Source organism: Falco cherrug, chromosome 2, assembly GCF_023634085.1.
Source record: "Falco cherrug isolate bFalChe1 chromosome 2, bFalChe1.pri, whole genome shotgun sequence".
Lineage (NCBI taxonomy): Eukaryota > Metazoa > Chordata > Aves > Falconiformes > Falconidae > Falco > Falco cherrug.
This window is the reverse complement of record NC_073698.1, coordinates 40,882,864-40,899,857: the sequence shown is the minus strand read 5'-3', so window position 1 is coordinate 40,899,857 and position 16,994 is coordinate 40,882,864. Positions and strand designations below refer to the sequence as shown.

At 37.6% G+C, this 16,994-nt stretch overlaps 1 protein-coding gene across 2 annotated transcripts in view; it reads left to right on the top strand.

Moving 5' to 3' along the window:
- Nucleotides 1-16,994, top strand: part of LOC129735391 (protocadherin-9-like) — a 469,578-nt gene that overhangs the window by 231,549 nt on the left and 221,035 nt on the right. The gene's annotated exons all lie outside the window — the stretch shown is intronic.

Below are 16,994 nucleotides of genomic sequence, written 5' to 3'. Positions count from 1 at the left end.
AATTTTTAAAAAATATGAATACTGACTTTCTGTCCTGAAAGTCAGACAGCATTTTTGAGCTACTGTCTGTGTAAATGGAGGAAGGTTGTGTCAAAAGAGAGGAACAGGATGAAAAAGACAACTTTAGAGACACGCGTGAATTTTTCCATGTTATTTTGCAAACAATGGCAACATTATTATGGAGAAGTTATACCGGTTAAGCAAAAAAATAATGAAGAATCCTGGAATGACCAAATAATAAGTTACTTTGCATGCTTTATTCACTTTTAGGCCTAAGAGAGATCAACTGGTTGCACAAGAACTCACATGAATAAATAAATACATAAAAAATCTTTATAAAAGCTAAAGAAACATTGAAGAAATAACAGTTTGATCCTTCGGGTGATACCATAGTACAAAAGAAACTCATGGGCCACATCTTTCATTTTTGAGGAACATTTTCTGTGACCTTTTATAAGTCTGTGTCTCTCTTGCTTGCTTGTTTGACTAAAATATATTCCACTCATCTGTCTTAATTTAGTTCAACTGCAACTGCTTGGATCTTCACACACTAAAAGAATAAATCCTAGCACCATATGCTAATGTGTGTCTAGATCTCATGTCTTTTGTTTAGAAATCATTATGTTTGAGTTGGTGATGAGATAGGGTGTATTTTTTCAATGGGACGGGTCCAGAAGTGACTTGGTATTGCTTACTCTGTTGGACAACTGCAGGGAAAGAAAAGGAGAGAGATTAGGCTGGTGTTACTGGAGAGGCAGAGGAAAGAATGGCTTGGAAGGTGTCAGGTAAACTGCCAGCTGGACAGATAGATTATACACAAAAGCATGGGCATGGCATATTAAAAGCGGAGTGCCAGGGAACTGACATTGGTCTAGGTAATTCTTCTATGTACATTGAAACATTGTAGAACAGTTCTGTGCTACTCAGAAGTCAGAAGGCTGTTTTATTTATGGCTCAAAAATGTCCATGAATCATTCTGTCAACTGAACTTGAAGGGAAGAGTACTTGTCCTTAGAAGACTGCAAAATTCCAAAGCAAACTGTAAGACAATCCAAACTGAGAAACGGAGCACTTAGCTGGGGAAAAGATGAGTGCCATATTGCTTAATTGATACTCCTTTTTTTTTGGTCTTGTCAAATGTTTGCCTATCACAAGATGCCAGCCTACTCAATGTTGTGTTCCTGCTACAGGGTATATGGCATCTCATAAGTCTGGGAGTTCGCTGGCAACAATGTTCTACTTTTCTACCCTGGTTGCCCAGTAAAAAATGTATAATTAGGTTGTGACTATTAGATCTGAAGAGCATGTCTGCACTAACCAATGGTGTTAAACTGTCACGGTGCCAGATGTAATGCTTAAGAGCAGGTAGCTCTGACCTCTGAATTGTGTTGAAGAAATATTTGCATATCGCACATCTCTGCTAACACTAACAGTAGTATAAGAACAGGTTTTGGAGTTGGCGGGGTGTTTTCTTTCCTTTTTTATATCGTATGTGGGGTTACTTTCTCAAATGTCTATAGTTTCTATACCTTCTTTTCAGTGCATCTGAAATTAAAGTGTAAGTCATATGCAAATTTCAACATGGCAGGCATATAGAATGGTATATTCAGTCTTAGGAAGATATGGTAAAGATGGCAAAATGCTGGGTCTTTTTTCAGATAAATTTGGCATATATTACTTCTTAGTCCAGATTAAGTAATTGGATCACTTAAATTATTTTACTGGCTGAAAAAAAAATCAGATCTGGTTTCCTTTGGAACAGATAACTGACTGTAAACTTGGATTTAGCATCTACCTAAGTCATTAACAGTGTTTTTGTTTTGATGGAGTTTATTTCTGCAGCTTTGATCATTTGAATAAGCCAGTCACAATCCAAAAGGGTGGATTGGTGTAACTAATTCTATGTCTCAGGATGATACTTTAGTACAGTTCCAGCTTAAAATAGCTGAGAGATGACCAGTTTTTTTTTAAAAAATTAAAATAATAATTGAAAAGAATCTTGAGGTTCTTTCTGTAGTTGAGGATCAGCTTTGCTGATAATCTGCCTTCTGAAAGGTTTGTCAGACTAGGCCATTGATCTGTGTATTAAAGGGACAAACTGAAACTTGAAAACAGTGCTTTCTGCTCTAATAGCTGGTTGTGCCCCAAAACAGAAACCAGATATTTTTAAAGGAGAGAAAAGCTGTGATTTTCATTGTTGGAGTTTTGTTGGTCTGTTTGTTTGCTTTTTGAATGTGTTGCCTTTTCAGGCAAGGCACTTGAGGGAAGTTGTCCTTAGTTATCATTGTAAGTGCATTTGTTTAATGATCAGGAATAAAAAGTTAATTAGCACAGAGATGTTAACTTCCAGCCACGTGTGCACAGACATACATGGATTTTCCTTCTTATCCAACAAATGTGGTTTTAGGAAACATCAGAATGATCAGCTAATTATGAAGCACTTTGGTTATTTCTAGATCTCTTTTGCATACTAGGTTCTTTGATACACTGTACTAATCAAATAATTTCTATTCAGCCACATTAGGTGTAATTAAAAAAAGAATACCTTATCTATTGCCATCTCCTATTTGCTCAGATCTTTTCATGTGTCTCTTACAAAACCTTACCACTTAATGCCCTTTCAACTCTTCCCAGATAAAACTTTTAATTCATAAGGGTAAAGAAGACTTACTAGTTTTATCTTCATTAGCATGTTATGCGGTAAACAAATTCAGCATGCAAGAATTTTTCTGTGTTAAGATAAATTCAATCATTAGACTAACATTTGCTGCACTACAAATACCCATTTCAACCTATTGAATTTATTACCTAATATCTGTGGGCACTGATTAGCAGTTTTGCTCATTATCACTTTGAACCTCCTACGTAAATCATGGCCTTAAATTTTTTGTGTGATTGTTCCCTGAACTTTTTTTAACCTTTCTGGCTCAAGTGTTTCAAATAGATTTTGAAAAGATAAATATTTCATTTTTCACATTTAATCTTGGCCATAAATCAGAACAATGTATGAAAAATTCTCTGCAACTGCACAGAAAAAGTGTCTGTCTTATTACTCAACCTGGCTCTATGCCATGAAACAAGTGTGTACATTTTTATTTTGCTAAATGCTCATCTTTTTCAACCTAATCCACTTAATATATTTACATCTATTTTTTTTTACTATTTTTCAAAAATATATTGGATGCATTTATAGGGTTTTGTTGTGGTTTAATCCCAACCAGCAACCAAGCCCCACAGAGCTGCTCACTCACTCCCCCTCTGTTGGGATGGAAGAGAGAATTAGAAGAGTGAAAGTGAGAAAACTCAGGGGTTGAGATAAAGACAGTTTTACAGGCAAAGCAAAAGCCACGCATGCAAACAAAGCAAATCAAGGAACTCATTCACCACAGCCCATCGGCAGGCAGGTGTTCGGCCATCCCCAGGAAAGCTGGGCTCCATCATGGTTACTTGGGAAGACAAATGCCATCACTACAAACGTTCTTCTTCCCCCAGCTTTATGTGCTGAGCATGACAACATATGGTATGGATTATCCCTTTGGTCAGTTGAGGTCAACTGTCCCAGCTGTGTCCCCTTCCAGCTTCTTGTGCCCCCCCAGCCTCCCTGCTGGTGGGGTGGGGTGAGGAGCAGAACAGGCCTTGGCTCTGTGTCAGCCCTGCTCAGTAGTAACCCAAACATCCCTGTGTTATCAACACTTTTTTGCTCACAAATCCAAAACATAGCCCCATACCAGCTGCTAGGAAGAAAATTAATTCTGTCCTAACCAAAACCAGTACAGGATTATACAGAGATGTATTTGTGGTTGTAGATTCCCAGAGCACCAGCAGCAGGGCCTGCAGGGCCTCTGTGGGGTGGCCAGGGTGCCCCAGGCCAGGCACAGCCGGTTCCAGCCGGCTCTGGCCCACCCACCGCAGGGCACTGCCAGGTCCGTGGCCAGCGGGTTGTTGCCTCAGGGAAAGAGAGGGTAAAAAGTTTTCTGGCAGTGAGAAATGAGGAAACGTGTGAGAAATGGCCCCGCAGACACCGCAGTGAGAGAAAGAAGGAAGGGAAGGGGTGCCCCAGGCACCAGAGCAGAGACCCCTGCGGGCCCTGCGGCAGACCACACCAGAGCAGGTTCATCCACACATCAGCAACTAAGGCGTGAAGCTGAGCCAGGAAAAAAAGGGTTAGTGAGGGGAGGGTGTTCCTTTTTGTCTGGTTTTTTGGTATTTGGTATATTTTTGTCTGTATTTTGGCTTTATTTCTCACCACCCAGCTGTTTTAGCAGGCAATAAATTAAATCAGTTTTCCCTAGTCAGGCCTGTATTGCCCATGGCGGTAACCATTAAACAGTCTTCTCATCTTTATTTCAATCCATGAGCATTTCCATTTTATTTTCTCTCCTGTCAAGGAGGAGCAGTGAGAGAGTGGTGGGGTGGGCATCTGGCAGCCTGTCAAGGTCAACCCACCATGCGTGTTAGTTTAACCTAGTTGCCTAGGAAAATAGCCTCAGAGTTTAGAGAAAAGTATTATTCAATAAATACTAATATTTACCAGAGAAGAGCCCAGTTAAAATGTTATGGGCATTTTTTAATCTGTCCTATATTCTTTTATTTCTATCTTTCCACTATCTCGCTTTCTATTTTATGTTCCTGAGGATGTTGTAGTCTGTCTAGTCCATACTTGCATGTAAGAGAAGTTTATCAGATACTCTGTGTCATTGCCATACAGTTGTATGTGAGGAATTTTGGCAGAAGATGTCATAACTCTTCTTAAATATACATAAGGAAGTTTTGAGGAACTAATATTTTGAATGTATATATATTTGCATTTCAGTGAAGGATCTTGCCATGTCACTGAAGCAATTCTGATAAATATAAAATTGCAGAACATAACCTATGCTGAAAGTACATTTCTTCCCCCGCCTACACCCGAGATTTTGTTCCAGCCTTTGCTTCCTCAACAAAATCTCTCCATGCGGAACCACAAGCTTTCTCCTAAAAGAGCTGTATTATTCTGTCAGCATTTCCAATCTAGGAAGGCAAGCTTCCTTAGTGACATATGACAATATTATCGGAATCAGAAAGCCAAAGATAATAAGCTGTGTCTCACCTATATTGGGGTTAGTGGGGAGAGATAGCAAGAAGCTAGAACCTATTAAAGCACAGATCGTCTTCCTGTTTTCTTATGTGAAGAAACTGTAAGTCAGGCTGCCATTTCAGCTCCTTACAAAGGCTGTAATCATAAAAAACTTCCATAGTATAAGGTTTTGCTTTCCCTATAAGTAAAACAGAGCCTGGGAAGAAAAACCTTAACATTTGCCAATTCACTTCCTGCAACAGGAGGTCTTACAGGTTCCAAATGACCTGTGCTGTGCTATCACTCACCTCATTTACACTGCTTCCCAGAGATTTTGAAGACTGGTTTACACTGATAGAGTATAACAACAATGCTTTGCAATACTCGTTGTTTTTTTAAAGAATACTTTTCCCTTTCATTTCTTATGAAACAACAGGTATAAATAAAAACAGAAGTCCTGCATTATTTCAGAAAACAAAATTAAGATACGGATGCTAAAAGATATCTGTAATGTGTAGAAATGGTACTTTTTGGATTGGTATCTAGTTTTATCTTAAACACATTACTGTAAGAATCTCACTGCCTTGCTTCATCAGAACAAAAAATACTTGTAGGTTATTTTTTTTTCTGGAAACAGAGCAGGAGACATTGCAGATGCTTTGTACTATATTCTAGTTCCCTCCTTCCCCTCTCAATTGTAATAGATTGCCATTCTGAATGGCTTATCCAGAAACTATGAAAATTAATTCTGAATATTAAATAAAGTATCTAAACCTGAAAAAATGCATTTTAGAAAACTCAAGGTTTAGAGTCTTTCAATTCACATTGTACAAAGCTTTTTTTGACCCATTAATACCATTATCATTGATGCCAGATAAATATGTTTTTATTGCATGCCTGTATCTGGAAAAGCATTCAGGGTTTTTTTGATATTTTTTTTCCTAAAATCACTGCCCTGACATACAACTGTGAACAGCTTAAAAGGAAAAACTGTAAACAGCTGTCACAGAATACGTTGACTTTTCACAACGCTTTGCTTGCAATAATTTTTTCAAAGAATTGTAAAAGACTCTGCTTATGTTTCCATTATAGAGAGCCTCATTCTCTGCTAAATAGTGTGTGCATCTTTTGTCCCTAGTGCTTTATTATTTCATCCTTTGGATCTATTTTTCGCTTGGTTGAGTAGTCAACTATTTAACATGAGTTCAGATGACCTTTGAAAATGGCTTTTCCTGATGTTTGCTATGCAAGACCTGTTCTCCAAGTGCAAACAACAGCACTCTTGAGAGGGTTTTTGGTTGGCTTTTTTGTTTTGTTTTCTTTGATTTTTTTCCCCTCTTTCTTTTTCCGAATCTGACTACAAGGCATATTTAGGAGTGTAAGCCTACAAATGTTTACATCACTTCCACTGTCTGTCTGTGCAACTGGAAATTCAGATGCAGAATACAGTGAGCAGAATGAAGACATGGGGGGGGGTGGGGGGGTGGGGTGTGGGGAAGAGGCAGAGAATGAAAGATAAATGGAGCAGTCTGGTCAGGGTGCCAGATTTGTGGCGTTAAGAGAGAGCCCTGACTCATTTTACAGTACATCCTGTAGTTCAGTGTCTGTTTTCATGCGGATTCTCTTGGGACCTAGTCGCCCATTGATCAGGAGTATCCTTTAAGCATATATGTAGATCATATTGAACTCCATGTCACCATTTTTATTAATATCATAGTTCAACTGACCTGGAAGAGGTATTCTGTCTCTCCAGGAAAATCTTCAGAGGTAAATTCCTAATCACCGTGTTTGCAGAAAGATTTTGCTCAGTAGTTTGAACTTTCTAGGTAGCTTACGGACTCTCAAGATACCTCCCTTCCCATCAACTGAATCTATTACTGTTGTTAAATGATTTCTTACGATATAATGATGTAACTAAAGGTAGTACTACAGCTGTCATAAATGCAGCTGAAATTCTAATTTGCTTGTGCCAACAGGATTTAGCAAACTTGTTGACTGGTTAGTATGGCAATACCTATTTTACGAGGGATGTTTGTGTAGCCAAGGAGAGTTCTGTCATGACAGGCTAACTTCTGATAGAAGATTGATTTTATCTTTTGCTCTTCAAGGTATTCTTCAAATGGGATGAATTCTGAGCCATGCAGCAAGAGTAGCATCTGAATCCCTGCAAGCAGTTAAAATTGGATTATAGTTTATCTAGACCTGATACATGACCATGACCACATAATTCCCTAATTAGAACTGCTTAGTGTGTTGGGCTTTACATGAAGTCAATATTCATTTCAGTAAACACGCTATTAAAACAAACAGAGTGCAGATATCAGTAATTTGAAAATAATGATTCTTGAAACTAAGCTTTCTAAACCATTCAGTTTATTGTTTCATTTGTTTGAAATTTAGCTACAAAGGAGAGCAATGGATTTTTAGTTATTCCAGACCAAAAAAAAAAATCATGTTCTACTCCCTCTACAGAATTTTGTGAAATACAGTGTTGTCTTCATTGAGACCAAAAACATGCTAACCACTGAAGATGAATGACAGTGTCAGTCGAATTGTAGTGCATGAAAAGGAAAGGGCTGCTTTAACCACTTACAAGCATTATATAGAAATACAGCTCTTGATATTAAGAAATAGCATGTTTGCCTTTGTGGTAAGTATGGATAAAATGAGTCCTGAAGATGAGAAAGCTAGTAGATCTCTGACTACGTTATGTGAGATTTCTGTATTTAGGATAAGTTGAGGAGAACGTGGCATATGTTTTATTAGGTTCTGATTTTAAATTTGTCCTCCTCCCCACCCCCCCAACATTGTGTGTGCGTGTATATATGTATTCCTGAGGTTCTGTCCTTTGAGTGTAAAATAAAATAAAAAGTAATAACACTGAAAAGCCGATGGGCAAAAATTGATTCATAAATGAGAAGGTGGCATTCATCTCAGCACTCTTATTGGAAACCTAAATCTCAGTAAATTTGTAGCCTAAGGATACAATGGGCTTAAAGGATTTCTGTCTCTGAAGAAAAATTAGAATGCCTTTGAGGTAAGGTAAATGGAAAAGGTTGTTTGGGCAAACGTGGAGCTCTAGCACTATTAAATGTTAAGCACCATCAGGGGGTATCTCAGTCATTAACAAGAGTGGCATGTTGAAGATTGTTTCAAGCAGGAGAAGAGTTATGGATGGCTATGTGAGGTGGCACAATGCCACAGGGAAATTATGTCAAGCAAAAAGAAGATTTTTTTTAAACTTATTGTGGGGAAAAAGTAAGTGCTGAAATGGTGTCCTTTCTTTAGCTACCTTAGAATCTATTGCCCAAAATAACCCTGTGTTGTCTTTTAAATGAACCAAATCTGAGCCATTAACTTTGAAGTCCATTGTACAGCCTTGTGCATACTAGTCGCCCTTGATCTTTGGCATATTTTGTATTCACTTGCAATGTAAATATAAATGATGAATTAATCCAAACATAAGCATGCTCACTTCAAATCCAAGTAGTTAGCAGTCTTGACTGACTTGGAAGTGTTTTATGGACCTTGTGTGTTAGTTCTGTATGTAATTAAATGGGATCTCAGGGGTTCTGTAGGCAGCCAGTAAGTTAAGCTATCTGGTGTGAGAATAATGTGTTGCTATCTAGGGAAAGAAAGATTTAGGAGCCAAGCTAGGATCCCTGTTTCAAGCCAACAGAGCTTGAGAAGTGAGCAGACATGGAGTGTTACATCTCTAGGCAGTAGTTACCAGCTTTCTCATTATGTTAGCACATCCTCCTGGCTGCTCCACAAAATGGCCCTGAGATTAGAAGCTCTGCAGGAAGCTATCTGTGTTCTCACAGTTGGAAATGCATTGTTAGGATGACAGCAGTTACATGGAAAATGGGTATTAAGATAGTCTTCAGCATCAAGAATATTCTGCTTTCCCCGTTTGCCGTAAGGTATTGCTTAGAGAGAATAGCAGGTAGTGTGGCCTGTGTTGTAATCCTATTTGAGAGTAAATAGTGAGAAATGCCATTTTAAGTTTATCTTCTAATGTATAGTGTATAATAAATTGTGCTGTGGGAGGACCTTAACATTTTCCTCATACAGTGATCTTTAGTTTAATACTCTTCCATATCTTCACCACCTCCTATATAATTTGTTATTACATAATATCCTTGCAGGTACTTGTATTTGGTTTATGTGAAAAGGTTTGCATGGGGTGGGGGTGGGGTGAGGGGGGGTAGGGGGTGCCAGCGTGGCTTCTGTGAGAAGATGCCAGGGGCTGCCCCCATATCAGGCAAAGCCAGTTCCAGCTGTTTTCAGGAGGGATCTACCACTGGCTACATCTGAGCCAAGCAGTGACATTGGTAGTGCCTCTGTCATAATATTTAAGAAAGGGTAAAAAGTGTTGCGCAACAGTACCTGAGGAAAGGAGTGTGAATATGTGAGAAAACAACTCTGCAGACACAAAGGTCAATAGACAAGGAGGAGGGAGGAGGTGCTCCAGGTGCTGGAGCAGAGATTCCCCCTGCAGCCCATGGAGGACCATGGTGAAGCAGATATCCACCTGCAACTTGCGGAGGACCCCATGCCACAGCAGGTGGATGTGTCCTGAAGGAAGCTGCAGCCTGTGGAAACACCATGCTGGAGCAGGTTCCTGGCAGGACCTGTGATCCAGTGAGGGACCCTTCATGTCTGTTCCTGAAGGACTGCACCCTGTAGAAAGGACCTATGCTGGAGCAGTTCATGAAGGACTGTGTCCCATGGGAGTGACCTCACACTGGAGCAGGGGAAGAATATGAGAAGGAAGGAGTGGCAGAGACAAAGTATGATGAACTGACTGCAATATCCATTCCCCATCTCCCTGCATTACTTGGAGGGAGGATTTAGAGAAGTCCAGAGTGAAGGTGAGCCTGGGAAGAAGAGAGGGGTGGAGGGAAGGTGGGTTTAGATTTGTTCTTTTTTCTTATTCTCCTACTCTGTTTTATTTGGCAGTAAATTAAATTAATTTCCCTGAGTCAAGACTGTTTTGCCTGTGATGGCAATCAGTAAGTAATCTCCTTGTCCTTATCTTGACCTGCGATCTCTATGTTGTATTTTTCCCCCTGTCCTGTTGAGGAGAGGGAGTGATACAGTGGCTTGGTTGGCACCTAGTGGCCAGCCAAGGTCAACCCACCACACTACTAAAGTCAAAGCTTAAATATTTATAGGAGAATTGACATGTGACCTTTCACTTTCCTTTGAACTGTCATTAACAGCTCTGCAGCCGGCAGATTACAAGGTGTTATTTATCTTGCTGTTACTGTATACTGGGATTTTATCTGTTTTTTCATCATGCTTACTTTGGACCCTATTAAAATTGTAGTCATGGTCCCTTTTACAGTGTTCTGGGGTATATTTGACCCCTTTAAAATGATCCATGGGATAGAACATTTTATCAGTTCACTTAGGTTTTGTCTACCTTTCTCCATCACTTTTGATCTAAAGCAGAATAGAAAGCTTTTCCTATCTTTTTTTGTCTTTGGTCCACTTGTACAAATGGCTGTTACTTTAGAACAGATTATGCATACAATTTTAAGTACAGATTCTGAGATTGCCATTTACTTCGTGAATACTTTTGTAAGTATATATAGATGCAGGATTGTGTCTCGTTACTTTTTTTACAATGCTAACAGCATTTGACAAAGAGAGATAATAATAGAAACAAAATCACACTGATATGCCAACTGAAGTATGAGCTATCATAAAGCACTGATGCAGTAGTTCAGGTCTGCCAGGCACTTACCAGTGTCAATAGTAGAAGCACCAGTCCTGAAAGAGGTTATGGGTAAAGGGGGAAAAGTACTGGACTGTGACCCAGATCATCACAGTTTTTTAAGATGAGATGCAACTATATCTTGATACCTTCTTTACTAAGTAAACATCTCATTATTGATAGTTGTTATTTAGAGATGTAATTCATGCTGTAGACCTGAATGTAAATTCATTTTGAAAAATGTGAATAAACGAATGTAAAGAAGTGACCATTATGTTGAATCTGCATTGATAGCTCAATTTTATCATAGTCTAAGGAGGGAAAGAATCCACTTGTTTGGAGTACAAGTAGGAAAGAAACTCCTATTAACAACATTATTAAATGTTCCACGTGTTCAGAATATGTAAACACCTTTGCAGAGTAGTACATGTAGGGTTAGTATGGCTGGCAGTGTAGTGGCAAGATGCTGGGTGGGTAAATGAGACTTCAGTCACTCATTTTTCATCTCACATTGTTCAAAGAAATTCAATTTCAAGGAATGAATACATTCTCAGAAATTGATAATATATCAAATATATATAATCATGCATATAGAAAACTAATGTGGTACTTTACTGGATTTTCTAAGCTCTTTTTTGGTGGCAAAGTCACTGTACAATTCTTAACCAGCTTGTTCAGGGTATTTAATGTCTTTAAAAATTAAAACTCATTATTCCTATTTCATATTTAATACAAGGCTTAGAGTTCAGAGACTAAAAGCTGTGGAAGAACAAGATCAGTTTCAGACTAAGATGTTCCTCCACTAATCTTACAGAAGCAGATCCAGGTGATGTGAACTTTTATACAGTTTGCACTTAAACATCCACTTGGCAAGAGGAATTAAAGATAAAGAAATGCGTGTAAAGCCCTGAAGTGTTGGATTAATTCCTTAACTAGAAGTTTTAGGCCACAGATTTAATGCATAGCTTCTGAAAATGTTAAATATCATACATATTAAGGCTACTTAATTCAGATTTAACAGTGGGAGTTTTGGAGGCCTGCCATGTAAAAAGTAAAGTGAGAGAGGTAAGCACTCCCCTGATGGTGAGAAGAGCTGTCACTCAAAATAATTTCTGCCTAATTTATAACCATAGATTAGCACAGTGAAATCCTATGGAAGATATGTGCTTCAGTCAGAAGTTTACATAAAACCCAGAATAATTTGTGATTACAGTATCTATGTATCAGCACAAGAGATTTTTGCTTTGTGTTTTAAGAGTTTGAATAAAAATGCCTGTTAAAACTGATTGAGGCCATTGCCCCTTATGGGATTTTTTTTAAACTGTGGTTATTGCATGTAAAGAATAGCAATATCAAGATGTTATTAATAATAACATAATATCTGTTTCTTCCAAGAAAGTCTGATATTGATTGACAATGAATAGCTGTAGAACAAACTTTAAATTACAGTATTTATTATGAATGTGACTTAGAATTAATTAAGGGATACATTTTGTCCTCATTTACAGTATTGAAGTTCTCTGGAGTTGGACATGTACATTAATGGCAAAATGAAACTAAATTTAAAAGTTTCACATGATTCATGTTTTGAATAAAGAAGTTATTATTGTGAATAGAGTTTAAAACGTAGATCATGTGTATAGGGATCAGACACCACATCTTTTTGAACAGTTACACTGAGATCAATTTTCATGGATTTGATTTAGGGATAAACAAAAATAAAGGAGAGTTTAGGCACCTATGTTTGATGGGAGAGGACATGATTATGCCATGTGTTCCACAGTTTTATTACTCTTTCCAATCTTGTATATATTAATTTCCTTTATGTGGCTGACCATTAGTTAACACAATTGATGCCCTGCTGAGGAGTCAGGAAACAGCTGAGGCATATACCTGATCCTAGGAAGTTGAAAATTTAGAAGATTAGTTTCCACAATCTCGATGTAGTTTATACTACCAAAGGACAGTATTCAAGAAGTCAGTATGCTGAGGAAAAGTATGTCTAAGGTCAGGAATTAGAAGTGCTCAGGACAAAGATTTTGTATGTCACTAGACTTAAGTGTCTGTTTGTGATTCCAATTAAATTTCTACAGTGAGGCTGTGATTCACAATTAAAGATCCAGTTCTAAGATTAAATGTAAATAGCTTCTGTGGACCTGCATAAGTAGCCGAGGCATTAATGATGCTGGGGAAAGAAAACTAGAAATGTTTGCTTTTACATAACAGCCTATTAAACAGAACACCACCCAAGAGAGCGGGAGATTGCACTGAGGATTGCTTTGGAGAAGGAATGCAAAATTCATTGGATCAGGGAAATGAATATTGAAAAATTCCTGTGAAAGAAGTGGGGTACTGGAATCTTGTCCTACCACATGTAACTGCCTCTGCCTTCCATGTTCTTAAGGAGACCGCTGGATACATTATAACCATAAAGATACAATGTATAAAGAAAAGCTGTATGAGAATTACCAGCCTATGCTTTTCCTGCTCCTACAGTATTTTCCTGGGTTAGTTTTTTTCACTAGGGTTGAAAACCTGTAAAGCAAAGTAAAGACAAAGAATAATGGAAGGAACTGGTCATGTGTAGTAGAGAATAAATGTGCTCAACCAAGTAATAAGTAGGGAGAACCAGTGCAATCTTCCCCGAGTGCAGATAAGATGCAGCAATTGTAGAAAAAGGGGTTTTTTTATAGTGTACCTTCTTGGAACATAGATTGGACAACCCACTGACAGCAGTTCCACTGTTTATGACATATGAATGATAGAACCTAGTTGTTAGTCTTGGTCTGAATTCAGCCTGTAGGTAAGTTTGGTGCACTAGGGAGAGTTATAAAGAAATAATGATAGGAAGCAGTCAGTAGAAAGAAGAAGCCAAAAGCGAAGTTAATGATTAGGCTAGGCCACTGAATCCACAGGTATATCATGAATACATGCACAAAAATCTGAAGAGGTACAGCAAGACCTCAGTGCAATGCCAAATAATTTCAAAGTTCAACTGATTAGGATACACTGGACTAACAGGTAGGCTTCAGAACCTATGGGAACTAGGTAGGAAAAGGAATTAAGCATAAAATATCATGATTCAAGAATGCAAACTGAAGAGACAGGGTTCAGAATCAAGAATGAGAACCAAGAACTCAGTAGGCAGAAAACTACAAGGCATTCTGTGGCTTTCAAGTTACACTCATGTAGGTCTCACTTGGAGGCATCCAGCTGGTCATAAGGCATAGCAGGCACGAGTGAACCAGGATTTGTGTCCTATGTACATAGCATCCAGGTACTGCCCTGGGGAATGACTGTCCCCTCTCACCTTCGGTCTGCAGACAGGCAATAATTTGTTAGGTGGTCACACATTAAACAGTTTGGATAAACAGAACTGAAATGTTTTCTTGGCTGCTTCAGTTCTAACCACACTAAACTCCTCTATGGGCTTCACTACACTGAAAAGGAACAGTGAGGATGAAAGAAACTGTGGATGTTCACTATTCCCTTTGTAAATATATCATCTAGGATAAAAGAAAGCTTTTCAGTCTGTAGAAACCTGCCAAGGAGGTCAGAAATAGAATTTAGTCATCCAACACCCTGGTTTTGCTATTTATAGTTGGGGAGAGGAGGAAAGGTTTTAGTCATCAAACTACAATCTCATTAAGGAACGATTTGATAAAAACTCCATGTGGGAAGCCTTAAGGTTTTCATTCATCTACTTGATTTTGCATACTTCCCCTTGGGAAAGGTCAGAATTATTATGCCATCATATTATAATTGTGTCATTTTGCTTCTCTGGTTTGTTTTTTTGTTTTGTTTTTATGTTCTTCTTCTCTGGTTTAGATTTATGCTCACTCTCCCTCTTTTAATTAGTTTAATCCCTAAAATTTATTAATTTAATATTAATTTATATCATCTTCTTTCGATTTCCCCCTGAAACTGATACCTTACTGGGCATCAGCAAAGGTTGCTGAATGTCATACATCTAAGTTTGTAAAAAGTCAAAAACTTCTACTCTGTAAACATTTTTCATTCTTGCTTTTTTTTTAAAAAAAAAAAAAAAAAAGAAAAAAAGAAACCAGTAAGTCATCCACTACTGTACAACTCAAGTGGAACGCCCAATCTTAGTAAAATATGAAAGCAATCTCCTGTTGCTAGAAGAGGCTCCTTCTATTTCGGTTGCTATGGAGCTTTACAAGCAATCAAAATGCAGACATGAGCTATGACACACCACACCTCATGTGTTCCATTGGTAGAGGCTAGGGACCCCAAGTCAGTGAAGCATGTATACAGGGATGTTATATTCCCATATAGGCCAAACCCTAACCTTTAAGCAAGAATTAAAGTTAACCTTAAAAAAGTAGTTGCACTGAATTTTCATACTATGGGCAATATACTTTTATGCTTGTAAAGTAAATTTAATACGAGTTCAGTAAAACCAATCCCAACAGTACTTACAGTGTTTTTTTCTTAATGAGATTTTGTTGCAGAAGATCAAATATTGCAGAAAAACAAGTGATGCAAGCATACATAATGGTGCACTTTTATGTTATTCATACAAGTAGATGCAAATTTCTGAAGTTATTTCAGTGCTTCCTCATGTTCTTCATGTAACAGCAAATTTCTATTGGGTTTTTGTATTTTTCTCGGAAAGTTAAAGGTTGTTTTTGCGGTTTTTGAGTACTTAGGTTAGGTGTATATTTTTTTGTTTTCTTTTGTTGAATCTGTTGTATTTGATAATTTTCTTTGAAATTTTTGCTTAGAAAGTTAAGCCAAAAGACTGGTAGCACTTTTATTATTTTTTTAAGCATGTAAATGCTATGTATAGCATGGTCAATATTTGTTATTTATGTATAGAGCTGTTCTTAAAAATAAACCAAATAATATGGGTAAAAACTAAATGCAGTATGACCATAGGGAGGATATGCATCATTTTAAATCTAAAAACTGCCTCCTAAGGAGTGATTTTACAGTATGTCAAGACAAAAGCATTCAGTTATTCCTAAACAAATGCAGTATATTTTAAAATGTAAACCACATTTCAATTTTGCCACCTTATATAAGCATATTTAAAAAACTCCCCCCAACCCCCCAAAAAATTTAAACTGAAAAAGGGTAGATTTAAATTAGATGTAAGGAAGAAATTCTTCACTTTGAGAGTGGTGAGGCACTGGCACAGGTTGCCCAGGAAAGCTGTGGATGCCCCATCCCTGGAAGTGTTATGGCCAGGCTGGATGGGGCTTTGAACAACCTGGTCTAGTGGAAGGTGTCCCTGCCCATGGCAAGGGAGTTGGACTAGATGATCTTTAAGGTGCCTTCCAACCCAAACCATTCTGTGATTCCTTTCTTCGCTATATGTTATTCACAAACTACTTTTTATCAACTAATGAATGATTTGAAAACACTCTGACTAGTAATTTAGCAGTAGTAATTGTTCAATAAATTAGATCATTCTCTTAAGTTTTTTGGTAAGGATTTAAAAACATAATCAAAACTATTTAAGATGGGAAAAATCTAAACAAAGAAAAATAAGCAAGAGGAAATATTTTTTTAGTCTTAAAAATGCCTTTTGTTGAACATTTTACTAATAAAGCGTGTCTATTTTTATTTTAATTATATGTAGCAACTCTTTCTGACATCCTTGTTACATTTGCCTTGCATTTTTATTTCTGTAGTTCCTTTTCTCCAAGTATTTAATGCCACTCAAAAAGGAAAATTGAAAAGGAGTTAGGCTGTGGCAAAATAATTGATGTCCCTTTAGGTTTGTCCCATGAGGATGCTCACATAATAGCCCAAATCCCCTTGATTTAGGTCTCACAGTTTTAACTTGTCAATATGTAATTATGGTTCCAAAACAAAACAGATTACTTCTCAGTTTTAGTGTGGTTTCAACCATGAAGAATGGAGTAGAAACACCCAAGGCTGGCAAAAGGGATTGTCCCATTAGTATTTTTTTTTTATCTAATGACATATTGGGACTGGGACTATACTTGTGTATATGAATTCAACAATCTGAAACAAGAAACTTTTTTCAGATCCCCTAATTAATCTAAAATAACTGAAACTTTACATTTTTATTACCACTAAGAAATTTATAAAGCAATGGCATATTTTTCACAAACTTTTGTTCATCATTCTTTAACAGTTGTTGGAAATACCTTCCCAGGCAGACTGGCTAAATAACTCTCTACAGATGACTTTTTTTGTCACATCAAAGCAGTTTCTGTTACA